The 24,946-nt window shown below is 36.6% G+C and overlaps 1 non-coding gene across 1 annotated transcript; it reads right to left on the bottom strand.

Moving 5' to 3' along the window:
* Positions 1 to 18,438: 18,438 nt before the first annotated feature.
* Positions 18,439 to 18,544, bottom strand: LOC145135261 (small nucleolar RNA R71). Its single transcript, XR_013719723.1, has one exon. It is a non-coding gene; the product is annotated as a small nucleolar RNA R71 (small nucleolar RNA).
* Positions 18,545 to 24,946: the final 6,402 nt, after the last annotated feature.

Here is a 24,946-nt window from a genome sequence, read left to right as displayed (position 1 = left end):
GCTCCACCGATCCTATGATAAACATTAAGTTACCCTTTTCCTACCTTGTTAAATCCAGGTTAGTGTGCCGGTTAACCACACACGCTCCACTAACGACTTAAGCAAAGTGCAAAGTGTAATTTCATGGGTTAGCACCAAATTCACATTTTCCTAAAGTAACTAAGATTCGGAATTTATAAAAGGTTTAGTTACTTTATATTTAGCATTATACTTATAATGAGAATTATAGTCCTTGTCCTACCCGTTCGGCTAACGACCCTCCACCAGTCAAGGAAGCGGTGGGTGAGAGTGGACACCCATTAAACTGCCATTTTATAGGCAGTAACCTTATACCCCCCACATAGACCGGCTTCGTGAATGAGGCCTACTAACGGTAAGACTGACTTTGTTCTTATATATATATATATATATATATATATATATATATATATATATATATTATTAACTTATAATACTATAAAGTATAAGGGTTGAATTTTAACTTTTAAAACTCTAGGGTTTGGAATTAAAGTGTGTGTGAGACTTTACAAATTCCAAAACTTGAGGGTTAGTTTTGAACTATTCAAAAACTTTTGGATTTTCATAACTTATGAGTTTAATTAAGGTTTTAAAAACTTTAATGAAGAGACTCTTGAACATCCATAACTTGAGGACAAGTTATGGAGTCCATAAAACTATTTATGAGAAAAGACTCTTCAATTATGTAACCTATGGCTTTTTAATGGATCTTTAAAAGAAATGACTTTTGGTAATCCATAACTTGAGGAAAAATTATGGACTCTATTAAAACACATTTAGATCAAGAATTAACCAACAACAATTTGCAAATAATTCATATGATCTACCAAAACTCATAAGTGTATGAACAATCATATCAACAATTTCAAGAATTACATAAACACATATAAAACTTGAAATTTTGATAATAACCTTGAAATTGGTTTACCATAATCATTACCACATCAAAAACAAGTTTACACGTTCAAAAAACAGCTTAGGGTAATGATTCTAGTCCAATTTCAGCCAAAAACATCGAAAATATGCAAACAGGAAGGCCAACTCGTCGAGTTCTATAAGGAACTCGTCGAGTTCATGCTTTAACTCATGAACTCGTCGAGTTTTCAGTCTGGGCAGATTCTTGGTTTTGAAAAACAAGTTGCATCAAGTATAATTAAAAACAAACCTAGGATCTGATACCACTGATGGGTTTTGAGCATTCTAACACTCCTATGGTGTACATGCAACCCTATAAACCTTCGATCTATGTTTTCTCTGTTATACATGCAAATATTCAATATTCCAAGGTTTCATCCTAACTAGCATAATATGGAGCAACTATACTACAAAAGCCTAGTTAGATGACATACCTTTTAAAGGAGCTTGTGGTCTTGAACCATTAAGAGCTTAGCCCCAATAGTGTGGAAGCCTCAAGTGGAATCAAAAATCACCAAAAAACACCTTGGAAAACTTGAGAGAATAGAAAGCACTTCTAGAAATCGGCCCACTCTTGTATCCTCACACACTAGTGCCATTTCATGTGCCAAAGACCTCTTTATATAGTATGGAGGATTAGGGTTACATTCATGTAAACCCTAATACCCATGACCTTTCATTTCCATAGGATCCATGGGTTAAACACTCCATGGACTATCCATGAAAGCTTAGCCCAACCTAAATGAACTTGGCCCCTTCCATATATATATATATATATATATATATATATATATATATATATATATATATATATATATATATATATATATAAGAGTTCATATTTAATTAGTTCCTTTGTGATCACTAAATTAATTCTAAATTAATTCTTGATCAATACTAATTAAATAATATGATTCCATATTAATATATTAGAACTTATAATATATTAATATAAATCATAAACATACTATTCTCGAAAGACTATCCATATAAATTGTTCCAGTGAAGTGCAACCCAAATGGACCATGCCAAGTCAGGTAAAGTACATACCAGTTATAGCTATGGGCTTAGACACTAATCCAACAAGATGTGCATCGACTATTCCGACCTGAATAATGCATGCCCAAAAGACCATTACCCCCTCCCGGAAATAGACCAGAAGGTCGAATCTCTGGAAGGCTTCCAACTCAAATGTTTTCTGGATGCATGTAAAGGCTATCACCAAGTCTAGATGCGATGGGAAGACGAGGAAAAGACAGCCTTCCACACCGATCGAGGCATGTTCTGCTACCAAAAAATGCCATTCGGCCTTAAAAACGCCAGTGCGACATACCAGCGCCTGATGGATAAAGTCTTTGCGGAGCAGATCGGAAATAATGTGGAAGCATATGTCGATGACATGGTCATTAAAAGTCGCAGCGAAGAAATGTTGCTCTAAGACGTCGAGCAGACCCTCCAGACCCATGCGCAAGCACAGATGAAACTCAACCTGGGAAAATGCACTTTCGAGGTGGAAGAGGGCCAATTCCTAGGATACCGAATAACTAAAGAGGTAATAAAACCAAACCAAGTCAAGATCCAGGAATTCCTTGATTCCAAGACACCACACAACGTAAAAGGGGTCCAGGAAATCAGCGGGAGGCTGACCACCCTGGGCAGGTACATAGCCAAATCGGCAGAAAAAGCCCTACCACTCTTCCACTCTTTGAAAGGGTGTGTCGACAAGAATCACTTCAAATGGACGACAGAGGCCGACGCGGACCTCCAATGTTTAAAGGAGGACCTTCGTCAGTTACCAATGATGACTAGCCCGTTCCCAGGAGAAACCTTACATGTATACCTCACAACGGCCGACGAAGCCATCTCATCAGTACTAACAGTAGAGAGAAATAAGAAGCAGTCACCAATACATTTCGTAAGCAGGGAATTACAAGGTCCCGAAATCAACTACTTAGTCTTGGAAAAACTAGTATTGGCCCTAATTTACACAGCCAGACGCCTATGGCGCTACTTTCAAGCACACAAAATCGAAGTGCCGACCATCTTCCCAATAAAACAGGTCCTGCTGAGACCTAAAAAGTCAGGACGATTGGCGAAATGGGCAATAGAACTGGGAGAGGACGACATAGATTATCGCCCACGGATCAACATCAAGGCCCAGGCCTTAGCAGACTTCTTAGTAGAAATAGCAGATGCACTTAGAGGAATACCAAAGGTCTTACCGGCAGACCCACTAGAGCCCGAGGCCAGCAAAGACATATAGGAACTACACACTGATGGTGCCGCAAGCAAGGAAGGCTTAGGCGCGGGCCTAATCCTCAAAAACCCCAAGGGAGATGAAATAACATACGCCTTTAGATTTGACTTTCAGGTTTCGAACAACGAGGCCGAGTACGAAGCACTCCTCGCAGACCTCCGGTTGGCACAAGAAGTCGGAGCGAAACATCTCAGGGCCTTCAGTGATTCACTACTGATAACCAACCAGGTCAATGGCACTTACGAAGCCAAAGACCGACGGATGCAAAGATACCTGGAAAAGACACGACAATTAGCACATTCGTTTAATAACTTCGAAATAAAACAAATACCCAGGGGGATAATACAAGAGACGATGCTCTTAGCAAGTTGGCCTCGACGTTCTTTGACCACCTAACTAAGAAGGTACTAGTAGAGGTCCTTGGAGAAAGGAGCATCGACAACAAGCAAGTCGATGCCTTGACAGAATCCCCGGATTGAACAAAGCCATACCTAGATTACCTGCATCATGGGATCCTACCGGATGACCCGGAAGAGGCTAAGCAGATAAAAATCAAAGCCCCCCAATTCGCCGTAAAAGGCATGCAACTGTACTAGAGAGGATATCTGGCACCATGGCTCAGATGCATCTCACACAAATAAGGCCATGTTCTCATGGAGGAAAGCCATTAGGGCGAAGTTGGAGCACACAAGGGGACACGTGAACTCACGGGAAAAATACTACGTTTAGAGGTATATTGGGCCAACGTGTACAAAGACGCGGAGAGAGTCACAAAGAAATGCCCGCAATGCCAGAAATTCGCCCCGTTCCAAAACCAACCAGCGACGACCATGACCAGCATCAGCAGCCCATGGCCCTTCCACCAATAGGGAATTGATATCATAGGACCATTCTTGAAAACCCCAGGGGGATTGAAGTTCCTACTGGTCGCGGGTCGACTACTTCACGAAGTGGATGGAAGCGGAGCCTTAGCCACGGTCACGGGCATGCAGATGATCAGATTCATATGGAAGTACATCCTAACTCGGTTCGGCACCCCCAAGGTCCTAATAAGCAACAACGACACCCAGTTTGAGGGAATTCCCTTCAAAGAATGGCGTGAAGAGAAGCGAATCCATCGTCGCTTTACCTCAGTCGCACACCCCCAGGCGAACGACCATACCAAAATATCAAACAAGACCATCGTGAACGGGCTTAAGAAACGCCTGATGAAGACAAAAAGGGCATGGATGGAAGAACTGCCAATAGTATTGTGGTCGTACCGCACTACCGCAAGGCCAGGGACGGGAGACACGCCCTTCAGCCTGACATACGACACAGAAGCGGTGCTCCCACTCGAGATTATGAGTGAATCATTGTGAGTAACCGATTTCGACGCTGGCTCGAACGAGGCAGAACGACGACAAGACCTGTACATGCTAGACGAGAAACGTCAAGCTGCTCGACTGCAACAAGCGGCCTACAAAGCCCGTACATAAAACTTTACAACAAACGGGTGCAGGTAAAGAACTTCAAAATAGGAGAATGGTTGCTGAGGAAGAACGAGGCTAGCCACTCGGAGCCACTGGGCAAGCTAAGTGTGACCTAAGAAGGACCACACAAAATAGTGGGGACGCATCGGGACAGAGCATACACACTGGAAGCACAAGACGGGAGACCAATACCTCGAACATGGAATGCGCGTAACCTGCGCCACTTTTACCTCTAAAACAACTGGAAAATGGTGTAACCAAAAGAAGGGAGTAGTGACCCTGGTGAGGTTGAGTTGAGGCAGCGCCCTCAGCGCCACCGTCTGAGACGAGTTCCTCCTCTTCAGAGCATAGTTGGAAAAGATCAGCAAGGCCGAGCTCGCCCAAACAGAGATAGGATGTGAAGTCCGTCTCGGGAAAATCCCTGATGGCAGCATGCATTGCTTCAACAGATTGTGCTACAGCGTCCGGATCTGACGAGCCGGGCCTGCCTCCATCCGAACTCGCTCGTGCCATCTGCTTCCCCCTCTCTATACGGACAGCCACACCCATGGCCTTCACATAACGGATCCCAAGCATGAACTCGCTACTCTCGACAACATGGTCCACCACACGAACCACCCCCTTCTGAAGAACCAAAGCTAAATCAACCTCCAAGACTTTCCTCCTCGAGACCTCAGCGGAAAACTGATCGTCTCGCAGTGCCAAATGCTTCGCCAATGCTTCTTTCTCTGAGACCAAATTCTGGACCTGCTGGGATAAGAGATTAACCTCCCCATGCAGAGTCGGCACCTGAGCTTCTACAACAGTCTTCTCCCCAAACAGCACGAGGTAGCGTTCATCAAACTTGCGTCACTCCTCTTTGAGAAGCCAAACCTTCTCTGCAAGCTCGTCACACTCTGATTTAACAGCAACCAACTTCGCTAAATCGGCCCCTATTTAACAAAGACGACCAACAGCCGCCACCAAGTAAGGAGAAACCTGAGCAGCGACACACTGAAGATTGTTTGCCATGTGAGAATAAGAAAGAGCATCGAGAGCCTCTAGGGTAGCCGAAGGAAACGCATGTCAGCACCACTCACGGGCGGGACCCTGTTCCGATAAAAGGGAATCGGGCGTGAGGTTCCACCCCGGGAGATACACACTAGGAACACCCAAAGACGAAGGACCCGCCGCCGATGGGGCATCACCGGAAACAGAAGGCGGGATGGAGCGAATGTCATAATGCCTGATTCCCATGGACGGCGCAAACTCACCATCTCCATCGCTTGCCGGTCGTCACCATAAAAAATATCAATAATAATGGGTGACTTAGTGAGCAGAGGATCGATGTTGTGTTTCCGATGCAAACGTCGGGCAATAGTACTGCCGCCGATATCCTCTTCAAGAGCGGAATCTACAGCAATAGACCGACGTTGGGAGATGACTGGTGTCACACCCCCAAACTGGAACGGCGGAAACGTTCGGGGGCGGAGGACGTCATGTACAGTATCACAACAATAAATAGTAATCAAAGCAACAATAACCATTGTATTAATAACATAGTATTTACATTGTGTTCAAAACATTCCTTGTTTAACATTAAAACTATAGAAAAAGGTAAGACAAGATACTACAATGCTCCGTCTTTGTAACGCCTGAGAGGATGCCTGACTACTAACTTTCCTGAGAATACAAGTGGTTTGAAAAAGTGTCAACATTAAAGTTGGTGAGTTCATAAGTATTTTGTTTGGAAAGATATGTTCTTTGTTATTGAAAACGTTAACGTGTTCCTTCAGAAAATCCAATATTCTCTTTGCAAATAAGTTATAATTTTAGTACTTTCAGACCAGAAAGTATCAGTTTCTTATGTTTATAATATGCGATTCGATGTTCTGATTCGTGTATTTGGTATGACTCGTACTGTTACTTCCTATGATTGCTTAGTATATGCAAATTATATATAAGTAAGATCAGATGGAAAGTCGATTGGGCGATTCTGCCCTAAGCCCACAACCAAACAAGGAACAGGAAGTAAGGCGGAAGTCGCACATTCCACTATCTGTCGGATCTATATATATATATATATATATATATATATATATATATATATATATATATATATATATATATATATATATATATATATATATATATATAACTCTGAGGTATAAACTAAGGAACCATAGAATTAATGATTAAGGGTTCTTTATGTTATACTAGTTCGTAACTAAGTGCTAAATCTTTTGTAAGCGTGTTCCTAGTTGCACCCGTTCTACTTTAAAACATTGTTTTCGATAAGAATTCGTATTTGTTTTCAGAAGGTTGAATTATAACCTGTTTAATGGTAAAATAATAATATTGATCCTAGAAAATCCTATATTTTCCGTAAAAAGAAATGAGTTGTAGTCTTGACGTTTAAAGACCGAAAAGCACAAGTATAAATGTCATACTTGTTTTGATGATACCTAGTTTTACTCATAAGTAAAACTAGCTGAAATATGTTTGCCCTGTAAATTTAGATGTGACGTTAATATTCCTTTAAGACTATTTAAAAAGTATATTACTACGTAAATGAGTCACTGTTTTTTTCCATGTGAGTTCTTATAACCATACTTGATGACCCATGATGGCCTGAAACGACGTTCTTCAGGCGTCGGAATCGGTATGACATTTGTCACCCCAGGCCTGCCAGCCTAACTGTAGCTAACAGTTAAGGTGCGGGATTGTCAGTCCCGTATAAATCTATACACAAGTTCACGCTCTCCCTACAAGAGACTCTGGTTATAAGTTAGGACTTTGTTGGTACTTAGATAAGTAAGTGAAGGCGTCTCACAAATTGATTCAACGAATTTACTAGTAATAAAATGGAAAACCTTGGTGTTTATGCGTTAACCTGAAGTTTGTAAAATAGTTCTTTTGTTCCATAAACTATACCTATTATAGTTTATAAGTTTGTAAAATAGTTCCTTTGTTCCATTGATGTAAAAACCGTTGCAACTTAAGATATTTTGTAGTTTAACAGTAACGATGTTTGGCGTTTTTAGTAATTTCACATTCAAATGCATGTTAACGGTAAGAAAATATAATAAGAAATTTATATTTTTAAACACAAGATCACTTATGCTTTACTTGTATTCCCCCTAAAACAATTTAAAAATCGTAAAAACGTAGGGGTATGAACTCACCTCGAATGTGTGTGCTAGTACGGACGCGAAGTGATTGTGAAGGATCTCCGGGTTAGGATACGTGGAAGTAGTCGTATCCTAATAATATTTATACACATAATAGTATTTAAATTAGCGAATTAATTAATTAAAGTGTTCGACAACACTTATTTTATGTAAGGGATAATTACCGAGAATTATTTGGAGTGCTGATGAGGGTTTTCGGTCTAGCCACCACCGAAATCCCTGATTTCGATCGTAAACCCTCAACCGAGAACCAGGTTCTTAGTCGTATGGTGTTTTCCGTCAGAAACGTGTTTTCGGTTGGAAACGTGTTTTCGGCCAGATGAAGATTTGAAGGTTGTTCTTGGTATTCTTGGTGAGAAATATGAAGATTCGAAGGATTTTTCTTGGAGCTTTGAATGTTCTTGGATGATGATTGAGAGTAAAATGGGAGTGATTTCGAGTGGAAAAGTGAAGAAATGACTTACTTTTCGAGGAAAAATACTTATACCGGTTGGGTTTTCGGCCGGAAAGGGGTTCTCGACCGAAAATGGTTTGCTGTCCGAGAGTTTTCGGCCGCAAAGGGTTTTCGGTCCAAGGGTTCTCGGATTTCAAGGGAAAAACTTTGATTTTCGAGAGTATTTTCTTCAAAATACTAGTATATATTATATCTTTCAAATCATATTTAATCCTTAGGCTCTCAACCAAAATAAAATAAATAAAAATTGACTTTTATTTAAAGAGTTTGACTTTTATTGTCTTGAAAATATCGGGTTGTTACAACTGGACCACTAGTCACACCTGATCCCTTGACCGAAGAAGCAAGCCTAATCTCCGCCTCGACAGGAGGGACATCGCCCTAAAAAACAGGGCCCACTTTGGCTGGAGTCGGTACCGTCTCCACTTGAGGGACTTCGTTATACTGAAGATCCTCTTCAAAACCCCCGTGTAGCCCTTGTTCAAGAGACAAAAACGTCTCGCTACCTGCAACGACAACAACGCAAAACCCCCTTCTTTTCAGCAAAAGAAACTCGATATAAAAATTATATAAGGGGGGGGGGGGGGGAAGGAAGGTAGCACTTACCATCATTGTCCATATAAAACTGAGGCATCTTTCCACGCGATCTACAAGCAGCGCTCATTCTGGCTGCTGCCAATACACAGTCCGACCAATCTTCGCCGTTAAAACAAATCCCCCTTAACGCGCTAGCCACCGAAAAACCAACCCCCGACAGTTGCCCGATCTGAAGCCATGGGCACACGAGGATAGCCAGCCCTGACCAAATTACTGTTAACCCACAACCATTAATCCTGCCAGTTCTTCCGAGGCGCTTTCTGGTTAACTATAAAGGAATGCGTGTTACGACGCTAAGAAAATGTGTGAACGCCCGAATGGGTAGACGAACTGAAAAAAGACTGGAATGCTTGAAGATGGGGAAGCACACCCAACGCTCGACACCCTAACTCAAGCCCAACTATCTTGTTCACATCGTTTGGGGTCAAGTCGTGAACATAGAAACCATATTCTTGCATAACCTCGTCGAAGAAATTAGAAACGGGAAGACGAAACCCGACCTCGAAGATCGCTACCGGAATACCAACCTTCGCTGGCAGTTGATAATTTTTAGACCCTTCCGACGGGAAATAAACCCCATGCTCAGGCATGAACCCAAATTGGAATTAAAGAGACTCGCACTCCTCGGGTGTAGGAGCGATTCTAGATCTAACAAAGGCCATCAAGAATCGGAGAGGAAAAATGTGGGAGAAAGGAGAAGCGATAAAAGAGGATGAGACAGCGGATTATGGAGAGAGGAAGCGCATAACCATTCATAACGACAGAGGGCCCTTATATATTTAAAAAAAAAGAAAAGAAGAAACAAATCAAAACAACGCTATCTCGCCAGAACGGTTCTATTACATCTGAAGCATGCCATGAACCGTTCCCACCAAACGCGTGCCCATATCTAAGCTAGAACTACTCAGCTACCCTAAGCAAACGTTGACATCTACTAGCCTAGGGGACTTGTTAACGTATCCCACTGGGAATACGTCAAAAATAGCGGAATTTTCAGTCTGATAGATGGTTTGGGAAAAGACCGGCGTATGCCTAACACTGGGTCCTCGCTCTCGCGATCCCACATTTATTCCTTGGCGCCCAAGCGCCAAAGCCAGTGTTAAGACAAAATAGTACCAACCGCCTCTCAGAGTGACAGGTGTAGCGATCAGACCGTGGCTCCTGGTAAAGCTGCACCAATGGCAAACGGCCACACACAGAACACGATCTACCAATCAAAGGCCATCCATCCCTGCCAAACCTGAAAAGGTAAAACATACTATCGGGGATCTGTTCCACCAACCACAGGTATAAAAATGTCCATTCTCCTCCAAGATAAGGGATCGAAAACACACCACCCTTAAACTCTTATCTAACATCCTTTCACCCTCGATGAAAACAAACTGACTTGAGCGTCGGAGCCACGTTCCGGGACTCCCTCCCGGACGACGACTAACGATCTTGTTTTCTTTGCTGTGATTCTTAGGTACTTCATTCCCATCCCTCAAAGAGATGGAGTTAAGCCGAAGACATATCACAACATATATATATATATATATATATATATATATATATATATATATATATATATATATATATATATATATATATATATATATATATATATATATATTGATTTTGAATAAAAAGTTGCGATTTTTAGGTTTGTAAAGTCAAAAAAAGATTAGATATCTCAAAATATTATTATTATTATTTATTTTTTGGGGTTTCTAGGTATTTTTTTAGGTTTATGTATTTTCTATTTGTTCTCACACTATATATATATATATATATATATATATATATATATATATATATATATATACACACACACACACACACACGTACAAACACACACACACTAAGTGATATGATCGTGTGAACATGAGTGTAATAATATTTATTTTGAAAAATGTTTTACGACATACATACATATTATTTGAATTAAAATGAAGAAATTACAAACCGTATGAAACATAAATATCTATCTATGTACCATATATTGTGACATACACTCAAACATCATTAACCAAATCTTGATGACCAATGTATTTAACTGTTTATAAACCTTGAAGTACTTCCTTATAGACATCGTTGGTCGTTGTGTTTGATATGTTCCTCTTTTCATCCATGATTACCATATTTATACCCTCCTTGATATTTACTCTAGACAATGTAACATATAGTTGTCCATGGTTGATCATGAGTTTCGTAAGAATAACCCAACTCTACAAAGAGATTGACTTTGGCTTTCATTGATTGTCATTGCAAAAGACAAAACCAATGATAATTGTTTGTGAATAAATTTTAATGACAAATTTTTGTTAGATGGATTAATGGATCCTGGGTATGAACGTTTGAGCTCCTACGTTATTTCTGGAAATGATTTCTACTTCAATCACACATGTTGATAGGTTGATTACACGCATGCATGTCCTATTAAATATTTTGAAAGATTGATCAAGATTGTTCAACAACATTACTAGAGCTCCTACTTTCAAATTTAAATCAAGATTTGGTATTCCTGACAACTTTATGGAGTTTAAAAAATCAGGTGAGTACAACACTTCAGTCAGAGAATTGTATAGCTTAGAAATGCATAATTTATTGGAACTTAAATATGTCTGCAAATTACTAGGCATCTGATTAATCATATACTCATTTATCTTGTCTACTTCTTCATTTGAAGGTGCCAATATATCATGTTGATGAAAATAGTTAATAGTATCAATGCTTTGTAATTTTGGAAAGAAAGAAAGATACACAAAATCAACAACTAACTTAATAAGATCGCAAAAATCTATAATCAACATGTACTTCGGGATTCAAACCTCTTCTTGCCTATCATTATCCTCACCTATGACACCATCACCAATTTTGAGTATCCATTATGAAAATTCTTGTACTTCATAGTGTTTTGGACTCCTAAAATGTCAAAAAGGGTCCGATATAAAGCTTCAACACAATGTTTATTCACCATCAGTGCCTCATCCCAAATAATAAATTTTGTCTCCTTAATCAATTAACACATGTCACCGTCAACATTAACTGGAATTCTGAATCTTGAAAAAGCATTACACCCTCCCGTGAGCAATAATGAAGTTATTCCACATGATCCAACAATAAGAACAATATGTCCTTTGGAATGCATACTTGAAAATTAGGTCCTCCAACATCACACCCTTAGCCGGCGGAAGAAACGCCGAGCTGTGCGACGTTAGAATGTTGGATAACAGATATTGAACATACATTGAACAATACAAAACAATATAAAACATAAATATCAATTCCATTATGGATAAACATATTACATTAAAACATACTTCTAAAATACTAGAAATTCTAATACAAAAGGTGCATTGACGGTAAACATAACTATAACGTTAATAAGTATTTGGTAGCTTCGTCGATCAGCCGCTGCTTTTGGAGGTGCAATATTCCATCTGTCGGTTTTCTAAGAATACATGTGGTTTTGAAAACGTCAACGTAATGTTAGTGAGTTCACAGATTTTTATACTTTGAAAATACTTTTTGTTTATAACCTTGTTAAGTTGTAAAAGTATTTTGATTCCTTGAAAATAGTGTTCTACTATTTATAGGTACTATGGCTTTTGAAATTCTTATTTCTTCTAGGTATTATTCGTGTATTCATACTTTAGGAGTGTATTTTATGGAAAGGAGAGTATTCTTATCTATAGGGTAGGGTGACTGGGAGTGAACTTCCATACTCCATATAAGTTAATCAAATACCGTCCAATCTTAACCTATATAACAGTATACTTATGATGCAAATAGAATCTTAATGGTTTTATAATTATTATTAATATATAATTATATTTGAAATAGATATTCTTAGCAAAGCCAAACTGGAGGAGTGGCGATATAGCCATTATAAAAGCTGAGAGACGGCCTAACATACTACTATTATACGTTAAAATCGGTCGTAGAGACGACATAATCTATTACCATTATCTGTCCGACGAGAGTATTGATTAGATACAATGCTATTTCTTTGGTCGACTCTAGGTATTACGATATCCTAGAGAAATGGCCTAGCATAATGATTATGTATTATCTTATTTTTTAGATTTGACCAACTATAGGTACTATGTTACCGTAGAGAAGTGGCTAGTATAACGATATAACACAATTTCTTTAGATTGGGCCGACACTAGGTACTATATTACTCTAGAGAAATTGCCAACATAACAACTAGATTTTAGGTTATCCGAGAGGTTTGTCCAGAATAATGGCTAGGTACCAAGTTATCCTAGAGATTAGCCAGTATAACGACTAGATATTTGGTTATCCGAGAGGTTTGGCCAGAATAAGAGCTTGGTACTAAGTTATCTTAGGTATTTGGCCAGTATAACGTCTAGGTATAATATTATTTATGAAGATTTGGCAGAGTATCTACCAGACATAATATTATATCCTCATGGTTTAGCAGAATAACGATAAAGTATAATTTCTATTATTTTATTTGAACAGAGTAGCGATATAAAGTACATTTATTAAATATAAACTTTTATAACGCAATGATAATAACGATAAAAAAATTATTAAAATAATTATTCGCGTATTCCCCCTATATTTGATAAAAGTTGGAAAAAGGGCCGTGAAAATCACCCTTGTAGCGTGTTGTACTAGACCCTAGACTGCGGCTGGTGGTGTCGGGGGCTCGAGATTGACCGGGTTTGAGGGAAAATATTAAATAATACTTAAAATAGGAAATTTTCTAGATTTTTAGAATGATTTTTCACATAAAAATGAGAGAGAAAGAAGTTTTTGGGAGAGAGAAACGAATGAGGCAGGCAGCGCCTTTTATAGTGAAAATTTTCTAGATATGCCCCATGCATTTTGGGTGTGCGCCGCACGCTTCCTACGTCGCTTTAGTCTGCTGCTATCACGTGTCAGATTCGGGTAGGTCTACGCTGCCCTTCTAAAAGTTGTGTGCGTCGTGCATGCTCCGCGCGCCACACAAAACACAGATTTTATAAATTCCATAACTTCCTCATACGAGCTCCGTATTCAATGTTCTTTATATCCACACATAGTTATCGAAGAGCACTACAACTTTCCTTTAGGTTGTATTGGCTAATTCTGACTTTCTTTTTATTCCATATTTTTATACGATTTAATGATTTTGCGAAAATCATATCTCTCTCGTATGGACTCCGATTTTGGCGTTCTTTTTCTCTAAATGCTTATCTCGAGGAGTACTACGATTCTCCTTTTGGTAACTTTAGCTAAACGTCAATCATTCTTTTCGTAGTTTTTGACATCACACATTCATTGTACGTGACTAACTTTTATATCTTATAAAAATCATATCTAATTCATACGGTGTCAGATTTCTATAAAATTTATATTTCTGGGATCGGGACGACATGTACTTTCGAAAAATGTTATAAATTACATAACTTTTTGCGTACTTATTTTTACGGTTTACAGAAGATTTAGTTGATTTTTCCTATTTAACTTAATACAAAACTTTATATTTTTTTTTTATCATAGATTGCTATATATTACGACGTTTGTCACTTTCCATAATTATCGATTGGTGATAATTATCGTAATTGTTACATCCAAACATCTATTTTCCAGTTTCACCATATACATAAATAAAAAACATTCCTCCATTATTATTTTCTATAACTATTATGATTATATTGTATGCATCCTTTTGTTAATGTGTGAGTTGAGCCACTAACATTTCATACTCTATCGTCAAATTTGTTTGATCATATGCTAATTGACTCTGGATTAAGCTAGCTATTTTGATTTAGTAAAAGTGTATCAGCAACCGGATATGACATTTCAGGAAATCTATGTAAGCTGCAACCATTTCTTTTCATTAAATTTTCTACATTTATCAATGCATTATTTTCAATGACATCGTCTAGAACTTGTATGCCTACAAATGTAACAAACAAATGTATCACATATATATATATATATATATATATATATATATATATATATATATATATATATATATATGTGTGTGTGTGTGTGTATATATATATATATACACACACACACACACACACACATATATATATATATATATATATATATATATATATATATATATATATATATATATATATATATATATATATATTGGGATTTTATTCAAAATTGGTTTCAAAAGCTCAAGATTTTAGCAAACGGAAGACTTAAAATATTGAACAACATAACTAGTTTATTCCCACCAAGGATCATCTTGTAAAAGATGGAAAGAAAAACAACAACCATGAAGGGGTTATAATAATGACAATCTTTGATGTCCTTTTGTTCCTCAAGGGGAGGCTTGGTAGTTGATGGAGAAAGCAAAGATCCAAGCTAGGAGCTCTCTATATGTATCCACCCAAGCAAGTCTCCAAGCCACTAATGATTGCTAGTTCTTCACTTCATTAGAGTTTATCTTAAGCCTTCAAGACTTATATAAAATAAAACTTCAGAGGAGATCAAACTCTAAGCACAAAATAGCAACAAACTTGAAAATGAAGGAGGAAAAGGGACTCTTTTTTTGCTCTTGGTTTTGCACTAAAAAGGAAGAAGAAAAAGTAACTATCACAAATTCTCTCTCTTATTATATACTTCATGAGTTAGATGAAACCCCATACTTTTATTTAATACCTCAAGTACTTACAAGCAACAAAGTGATGGTGTAAGAATGTCAACTAAGCAATCCCACACTATACTCCTCCTAATTGGAGGTTTTAAAAGAGAAGAAAGAGAAGTAGTGGAAGCCACATCATCTCTTAAATAACTTCTAAATAACATGTTGAAATGGTCCATTACAAGTCCAATATGTTGTGAGTAACATTTAAATCATATGACATGATTAAAATGTAGCTAGTTAAAGTCTTTATAATTATTATTTCCACGAAACAATAATTTTCCTATTCATTTGAAGTGGTGATTTAATTTATTAATAATCACATTATTTAATAAATAATCAATTAGTGTTTACTTGTTATCTTGTGTGACCATATATGATCATATGTTAATAGGAAATATCATTTAATAATGATCCTGGAGCATAAAGGATTTTTCAATATCCTACTTGCATAATTTTCATTATGAACTAATATTAGAGAGTGGTGAACGTCTATCAAAATTTCACTGCCCCTAATAACACACGAAGAAGTTCCGTTCATCAACATCCAATTCCCCAAAAGCTCAAAGCTACAATTGATGCATCAGGTAAGTAATAAGTCATCCCTTTGTTACAAACATCACGTTCCCTAAAATCACAAAGCTACAATTGATGTATCAGGTAAGTAATCAATCATCCCTTTTTCGCAGCCATAATGTTGAGCAAGAGGTACAAATCGTAGTTGATATGTGCATAACTAACTACATATTTAATGCATATTTCTGATAATTTTAGCTACAATTATGCTTAATATGGAACAAAAGACACTTATTATGTTTAAAATATGTTTTGTAGCGGCGAAGACTTGCTCGGGACAAAAAAGGGAGCATACGAGGAGCTGGAAGCAGGAAACGAGAGCTAAAACAAAAGAAGGAAAGAAGAAGACTGAAGACCACATCATGGTGATATGATCACGACGTGGCAAATTGAATACTCACGACCCATCAGGCTGATTTGGCACACACGAGATTTAATCGAAGACCACGTCGTGGTGACAGTCAACCACACAGTAGTGATTAGATTTTTACAATTATAAAAACCCGGACATTAGGTCGAAATCAAGGGCATGCATTCAGCTTTATGAGGTTAATTACGATTAAAAACAATTAGAAACCCAAAATAAGATCGAAATTTAAGTGAAGCTCAAGGATTGAAGAAGATTTAGAAGAATTCAACATGGATCTAGTTGGTTTGCTTATTATACTCATGTCTACCTTATTTTACTTAAAAGTACTGTGTTTTTCCGCTACAATAAGAGGCTAAACACCTTTTACTTCTGTTTGGTGAAGATGAACTTCATCCATATGTGTTGATTTCGATATTGGATGATTATATTTGATTTTACTTGTGTTTGATATTTATAAACCCTAAGATGTTTAGTTCTAGTTTATATTGCTTATAAATCAGATTTCCTGTGTTAATTGATCATATTAATTGCATGAATCTATCTCCTAATTGTTGATGATTATTAAATAGTTAGATCTAGGATTAATCATATCTTAGTTTAAGTAATTAAAGATAGTAACTTTGATTGTGTTAGAGAGTATAGTTAGTTTTAATTAGTGCTTGGTTGTTTAACTTGATCATAGAAGAGTAACTAATATCATTCATAGTCTAATTGTGCTATTATCAATTTGGTGTTTAACTTGTGCATGATCATTTCTTTGTCATTCATAAATTGGTAGGCCTAGATATTTGATCATAATAGCTAGTAAATTGGTAATCAATATAATCTATCCATTAGAATTCAACCATAGGAGCAAGTGAAATCGGATCTAAGAAGAAGTATTCTTTTAATTCTTGAAGTTACTTTGTTTTCGTTGCTTGCTTACTTGTTAGGTGATATTAAGTTATTATGATCTTAAATAATCAGTAAAATCCCCCAAATAATAGTTGTTTCATAGTTTAAATTAGAAGTAATTAATTTATTTAATTGAATTCCATTCCCTGTGATCGACACCCGACTAACCTGCACTATACTATAATCTGACTAGGTACACTGTCTATAGGCGCATAATTAGTAAGAGTTTGTTAGGTTATAAATTTAAGACTAGTAAGTACTTTTGTGCACATCAAGTTTTTGGCACCGTTGCCGGGGAAAAATTTATTTGGTTTTATAGTTTAATTGCTTTTAGTTATTCGATCCTTTTTGTGGGGTAAAAACCACAATAAGTTACTTTTCTGCAATTAGTTAATTTTGCTTTTGTCTCTGAGGTACAACCAAGTCATGGTTATCTTCACCACATCATGGTCTCACTTCAGTTAATTTATTAGTTTAGTTATTTTTATTTCTTTTATGCGTTTTTGTTTTGTTTCAGTGATTTATGACCCGGAGATCTAAAACTCCAATTGTTCATCCACTAGAAGATCCAAAATCCATTTTCCACAAGAAGAAAGACAAGAAGGGCGAATCAAGCAATACTTTCAAATCCAATAAATTCAAACTATTTAAGAAGACTCCAAGTAAGAAGTAAGTAGGATACAATCCAGAAACATCTATCGAAGAAAGTTCAGAAGACGATTTAGAGATAAAAAGTGAGGTTGAAGAGATGGGTGATTACAAGAAGAGGATACGTGAAGAACATGGACCAGATCTAGTTCCATCCTAGATACCAGTCGAGAGAAGTTTCGAGCTCAAATGCCACATTATATCCATGCTTAAGGACATACCTTTTGCCGGGAAAGAGTATGAAGATGCTTTCAAGCACATTGATGAGGTCAAAGACATTGCAAACTACTTTCATGTTCCTAATGTGCCAAGAGAATCCGTGTTACTAAGGATGCTTCCAGTCACTTTTACCGGTGAAGCCAAGGTTTGGTTGAAGTCTCTTCCACCTGGATCCATTACTACATGGGCAACCCTTAGTGATGCTTTTATTAAGCAATTTAGTCCACCTTCGAAGATTTCAAAGCTTAAAAAGAAAATTGTTAACTTTCAACAGATGTTGTAGAATCATTGTATGAAGCATGGGAGAGATACAAGGGCTTGCTTAGAAGTTGCCCTCAACATGATCTTAATGTTCAACAAGAAGTTTCCATCTTCTATGATGGAGTCAATGTAACTATTAGACAACTTCTTGACTCACAATGGCCAATAATGAAAAATGTGATGACTAATCGGAAGGAGTTGAAAAAAGCCTCAACAATAGTTCTTAATAAGTTGTGTTTAGCCGCGATTATCAATGGATTACCAATCAAGATCAGAGATCCAGGTGAACTCACCTTGCCTTGTAAATTTGGCAACTCTACTTCTATTAATGCTTTAGCCGATTCAGGGGCAAGCATCAACCTCATGCCATACTCGTTCTACCAAAAGATTAGATTAACAAAGCTCCAACACACAAGGATGACCATTTGAATGGCGGATCACTCGACCACATACCCACGAGGAATCATTGAAGAGTTATTAGTAAAGGTGGGAAGATTTGTTTTTACGGTCGACTTTGTGGTTCTCGACATGAAGGAAGATGAAGAACTTCCCATTATTTTAGGAAGACCATTTTTTAGTACCGCAAGGGCATTAATTGACATTCACGACTCAAAGCTCACACTTTGTGTGGAAGATGAAGCAATTACCTTTGAGATGAGTCCTAAAATGAGTCATGAAGCGCCAAAAGATGAATTCAAAGATGGATGCTATGGAAGAAGATCATGATGAGCTTGTTGCAATTGAAAAAAATGATGGAAGAAGAGTTGAAGCTTTGGGAGGATCCCCATGGTAAAAAAGTCAAACGTTTGAAACCAAGAGCCTCAATTCCTATGACATTTGAGGTGATCGCTTTTACTACACCTAAGGTTCTAGAGGAAGAAGAAATTGATGAAGTGGAAGAGGATTTGTATGAAGAAGTGGAGATAACTGATGAAGACATGGGTGTGGAATTAGAGGAGCCAACTATGGTCAAGATGGAGGTAGACAAGGAAGGTCCTAAGGAAGATGACAAGAAGATAAACAAGGCAAAGAAGCAAGGAAAACGGGTAAAGCGCAAACTGGAGGAAAGTGCCAATAAAAAGAAGAAGGAGAATTCGAAAAAGGCATACAAGAGAAGGGTTCAAGATTATATATGAAAATGGAAATAGCAAAAGGAGAAAAGGGAGATCCCACTCCCAACCGCAACAATGTAGAGTGGGAAGGAGTACAGATCACGACTCCTCAAAAAGAAGTGCTTTTCAGGAGGTAACCTGATTTTTAGAGTTTGCATTTTCTTTTCCTTTTGATTTTTAGTGTTTCTCTACTCTTCTAAATTTATTGTGCAGTGAAAAAGGAATATACGTGAAGCACTGAAGGAGCTTAATGGATAAAAAGCCGTGCAAATTTTTGAAGATCATAATTGAAGACCATGTTTTTGAATAAGTGTAGGGTTCCCACATAATGAAGAGAATAGTATTTTGAAGAATATTTACTGGAAGAGAAGATCGGGAATGGTCCTAAACATTACAAAGAGTCGGTGCATTACGTTGATCTTTCAAGACGATCTGAGAAGACACCACGACTTGATCATCATCACCACGTCGTGGAAAATGATTTTATCGCGACTGCATCTGACTGAACCACGACATGGCGTCCTTAGACCATGTCATGGCAATTTTAAAATACATGACCATTTACGACTTTGAGCTCTATACCACGTCATGGTGTTGCTTTCCCACGATGTGTTTGAGGTTCAATACACAATTGAAGAATGCTTCTTTGATTTATGTCGATCTGTCACATTTTCATTCACATGAGAAGATTTAAGAAGTATTGTTTCCAGCCATTATATAAGAAGTCCAAGCTTACCACACAAGTTTCAGAATTCGATCTTGCCACTACTACCCAAGGGGAGTCTGTTCCAATTCTTCCTTTTTAATTATATGTTCTTTATTTTTTTAAGAATGCAATAGGGACATTTCATCATTTAAGTGTGGGGTAGGGGGTTGAATATAGGAAAATGAACATTTTGATTAAAAATAATATTGAAAAATGACTAGGATTTAAAAAAAATTATTATTATTAGAAAGATTTGAAATAATAATTTAAAATTAAATCTAGTTAAAAAATTGTTATATTGAGATATATGTTGCTAGTGTTGTGTGGGACGATATGATAAGAGTATCAATGTTTATTTGAGCCAATAGATGTTATAGTGTATTTGTGGCTTCCCCGTCCTAGTGAAATCATGGAACAAAAACACAATCTTGCTTAGTTTGAGGGCCACAATATGTTTAGCATCGTGTACCAGAAATGTATCTAGGAGAGCTTATGTAGTCATTACACCTTAGACTAATACCTCTACCCAATAAGGTTTGAAGTTAAGTTCCCTTGCTTAAGCATATGTTTTTGTTTTAGGTTTTCAGTTTTGAGTGAAAAAAGGTGAGAAAAAGAAAATAAAAGGAGAAAAAAATAGAAAAAAAAAGTTGCAAAAGTTTGAGAAATAAGAGTCTACAAAGCTATGAAGTTCAAGAAATATCATGAACAAAAGCTCCAAATTATCGACGACTCAAGAATAAGGCGAAATTTACCAAGTTATTTATTGTATTTTTATTTTCTAGGTTATTTTTCCATATATGGTTGGGGCTTTAACCAAATATACCTTGATGTTAAGAAAGTTTTTTGGGGATGGATTCAGAGGGATGTGTAAAATGAGTGTTGTTCAAAAGAAGTGGGGAAGTGTTTATGAAGATTATGAGTATTTTAGGATTGGGGAAGTTCTTAAGAAAAATATAGACACAAATACATGCATTGCAGTCTTTGAGTAATGAAGAGGCTCAAAATGGATTGTATTGTGCGATGTTAATAGCTAAAGTCTTGATATAATGATAATAAAATCAGTTTTGCTTAAGGGCAAGCAAAAGCCAAGTGTGAGGTATTTTGATATGTGCATAATTAACTACATATTTAATGCATATTTGTAATACTTTTAGCTACAATCATGCTTAATATGGAACAAAAGATACTTATTATGTTTAAAATATGTTTTGTAGCGACGAAGACTTTCTCGAGACAAAAAAAGAGCATACAAGGAGCTGGAAGTAGGAAACGGGAGCTAAAACAAAGAAGAAAAGAAGAAGACTGAAGACTACGTCGTGGTGAAATGACCACGTCATGGTAGCGGTCAACCACGATATGGTGATCGGATTTTTAGAATTGTAAAAACCTGGACATTAGGTCGAAATAAGGGGCATGCATTCAGTTTTCTGAGGTTAATTGCGATTAAAAACCTATAGAAACCTAGAAGAAGATCAAAATTCAATTGAAGCTCAAGGATTAAAGAAGATTTAGAAGAATTCAACATAGATCTAGTTGGTTTGCTTATTATACTCATGTCTAGCTTATTTTTACTTAGATCCATTATGTTTTTTCTACTATAATGAGTGGCTAAACACCTTTTACTTCTGTTTGGTGAAGATGAAGTTGATCCATATGTGTTGATTTTGATATTATAAAATTATATTTGATTTTAATTGTGTTTGATATTTATAAACCCTAGCATGTTTAGTTCTAGTTTATATTTCTTATAAATCAGATTTTGTGTGTTAATTGATCATATTAATTGCATGAATCTATCTCCTAATTGTTTATGATCATTAAATAGTTAGTGTTGGGATTAAAACCCTAATTCTGATTTGAAGAACAAGATGCGGAAAATAAGAAGACACACAATAAAGAAGATATGTCGAATGATCACTCGATTTATTCAAAACATGAGGAATAAATTACACTTTCAGAATAGACTAAAGAATCTAACTCTACATAAGAAACCTCACAATGTTTGGCAGCTACATTTTTCCTCACTCTTAACCCTAATTATGAATAATACATGACTATTTATAGGGAAAAGACAAGTCTTGGGCTATTAACCCACACTTCATCAAGGGGGCCCATTGCCATAATCCATGGAGTACTTTGAAACCCTACAGTTAGAGCTAGGATTAATTATTTCTTAGTTTGAGTAATTAAATTTAGTAACTTTAACTGTGTTAGAGAGTATAATTATTCTTAATTAGTGCTTGGTTTCTTAACTTGATCATAGGAGAGTAACTAATATCAATCATAGTCCAATTGTGCTATTATCCATTTTGTCTTTAACTTTTGCATGATAATTGCTTTGTCATTCATAAATTGGTAGGCCTAGATATTTTATCATAATAGCTAGTAAATTGGTAATCAATATAATCTATCCATTAGAAATCAACCATAGGAGAAAGTGAAATCGGATATAGGCAGAAGTATTCTTTTAATTCTTGAAGTTACTTTGATTTCATTTCTTGCTTACTTGTTAGGTGATATTAAGTTATTATGATTTTGATAAATCAGTAAACCCTCAAATCATATTTGTTTCATAGTTTAAATTAAAAGTATTTAATTTATTTAATTGAATTCCGTTATCTATGATCGACACCCGACTTACCTAAGCTATCTTATAATATGACTAGTCGCACTGCCTATAGGTGCATAGTTAGCAAGAGTTTACTTGTTTATACATTTAAGACTAATAGGTACTTTTGTGCACATCAACAGTCAATCTCATATAAGTGTTCAACTTTAGATAAGGCCTTATATGTCTACATCTCTACGAATAAGAGGAAAAAATCCCATCTCGACTACATATGTCTCTCGCATGGTTCACATCATACGTAATAATAGCCTTTATAGCTTCCTGATTAAAGGATAACATTTAACTCTATTAAAGCATAACATTCCCCAGACTCAAGTCCCAAATATGTATCTTAGGTGTTAAGGATACAAAGATGTTACCTTTATCAAGTATGATTCATGACAAGGATCCATGAAGTGATCTTGAATGGGTTAATCTAATACTTGTTCTATAGCAAGTATTTATGAACCCGGTTACAAGATTAGTCAACCAATCCAATTCATATTAGTCTTACTTCTTTATTTTTCCTATAATAATAAGCGACTGTGGGTTTTAGAGTGAATAAATATACTCAAGGATTAAACATGTTAATATAGAACTCATACAAGTAATTAATGAGAAAGATGATATTCCATACATATCAAAGTCATTATATTACTTGATGTATTACATAGTTCTAATGGAAATACTAATACAAAGATGAAATCCAATCACAAGAATAATGAAGTCCTACTCCTTAAGCATGACCTTCAAACTTGGCTTGAGGAAGGGGCTTCATGAAAGGGTCCACTAAATTCTGATATGTATGTACTTTGCGAATACTGATTCCACCACTTCCGACTTCATCACAAATGTAGTTGAACCTTCGGTTAATGTGTTTTGTTTTCTTATGTGATATGGGTTCTTTAGCCAAAGCAATAGCACCCTCATTTTCACAGAAAATTTCTAGGGAATCCTGAATGGAAGGAACAACCCCTAAATCTCCAATGAAATTCTTCATGCAAACAACTTCTTGTGCAGCTTCTGAAGCAACGATGTATTCTGACTCTTTAGAGGACTATGATACAACACTCTGCTTGGATCTTTTCCAAGACACTGAACCACCATTGATGATAAAAACATATATTGATTGTGACTTACAATCATCTCGATATGTTGTGAAAGAAGCATCAATGTAGCACTTCACACTTAGGCCTTCATTCACACCTACATAGACGAGGAACATATCCTTATTTCTTCGCAAGTATTTAAGGATGTTCTTCAATGCCATACAATAACTTTCTCCTGGATTTTATTGACACTTGCTTGTCATGCTCATAGCACAAGCAAGATCAGGTCTAGTACAATTTATAACATACATGATGGAACCAACTGCAGAAGCATATGGAACATCTTTCATATTCTCTAGCGCAGCCTTTTTGCTAGGATATTAACATGAACTTAGTATTATCCCATATGCCATTGGTACATATCATCTCTTAGAGTTTTCCATCTTGAACCGCTTTAAGACTTTGTCAATGTATGTACTTTGGCTTAAACCTATTAATCGTTTTGTTCTATCTCTGTAGAATTTAATACCAAGAATGTATTGTACATCGTCTAGATCCTTCATTAATAAACACTTTCCAAGCCAAGACCTTACACCTAGTAAATTCGGAATGTGATTTTCGATGATGAGTATGTCATTCATATATAGGACCAGGAAGGTCACGGAGCTCCCACTAGTTTTCATGTAAACACAAGATTCATCTTCGTTTCTGATAAAACCATTATTTGTGATTTCATCATTGAAATGATGATTCCAATTTCAAGATGCTTGTTTTAACCCATAAACGTATCTCTCGAGTTTACACGTTTTATCAGGATGCTTTAGATCGACAAAACCTTCAGGCTGAACCATATATACATCTTCTTCCAATTGTCTATTTAGAAAAGTGGTTTTGACATCCATTTTCCATATCTCATAATCATAATATACAACTATGGAAAATAATATCCTAATAGATTTAATCCTAGCGACTGGTAAAAAAGGTTTCATCATAATCATCTCCTTGGGTTTGAG

This window comes from Lactuca virosa, chromosome 8, assembly GCF_052849685.1.
Source record: "Lactuca virosa cultivar CGN04683 chromosome 8, Lactuca_virosa_CGN04683_v6, whole genome shotgun sequence".
Taxonomy (NCBI): Eukaryota; Viridiplantae; Streptophyta; class Magnoliopsida; order Asterales; family Asteraceae; genus Lactuca; species Lactuca virosa.
This window is presented reverse-complemented; position numbering and strand designations above follow the sequence as displayed.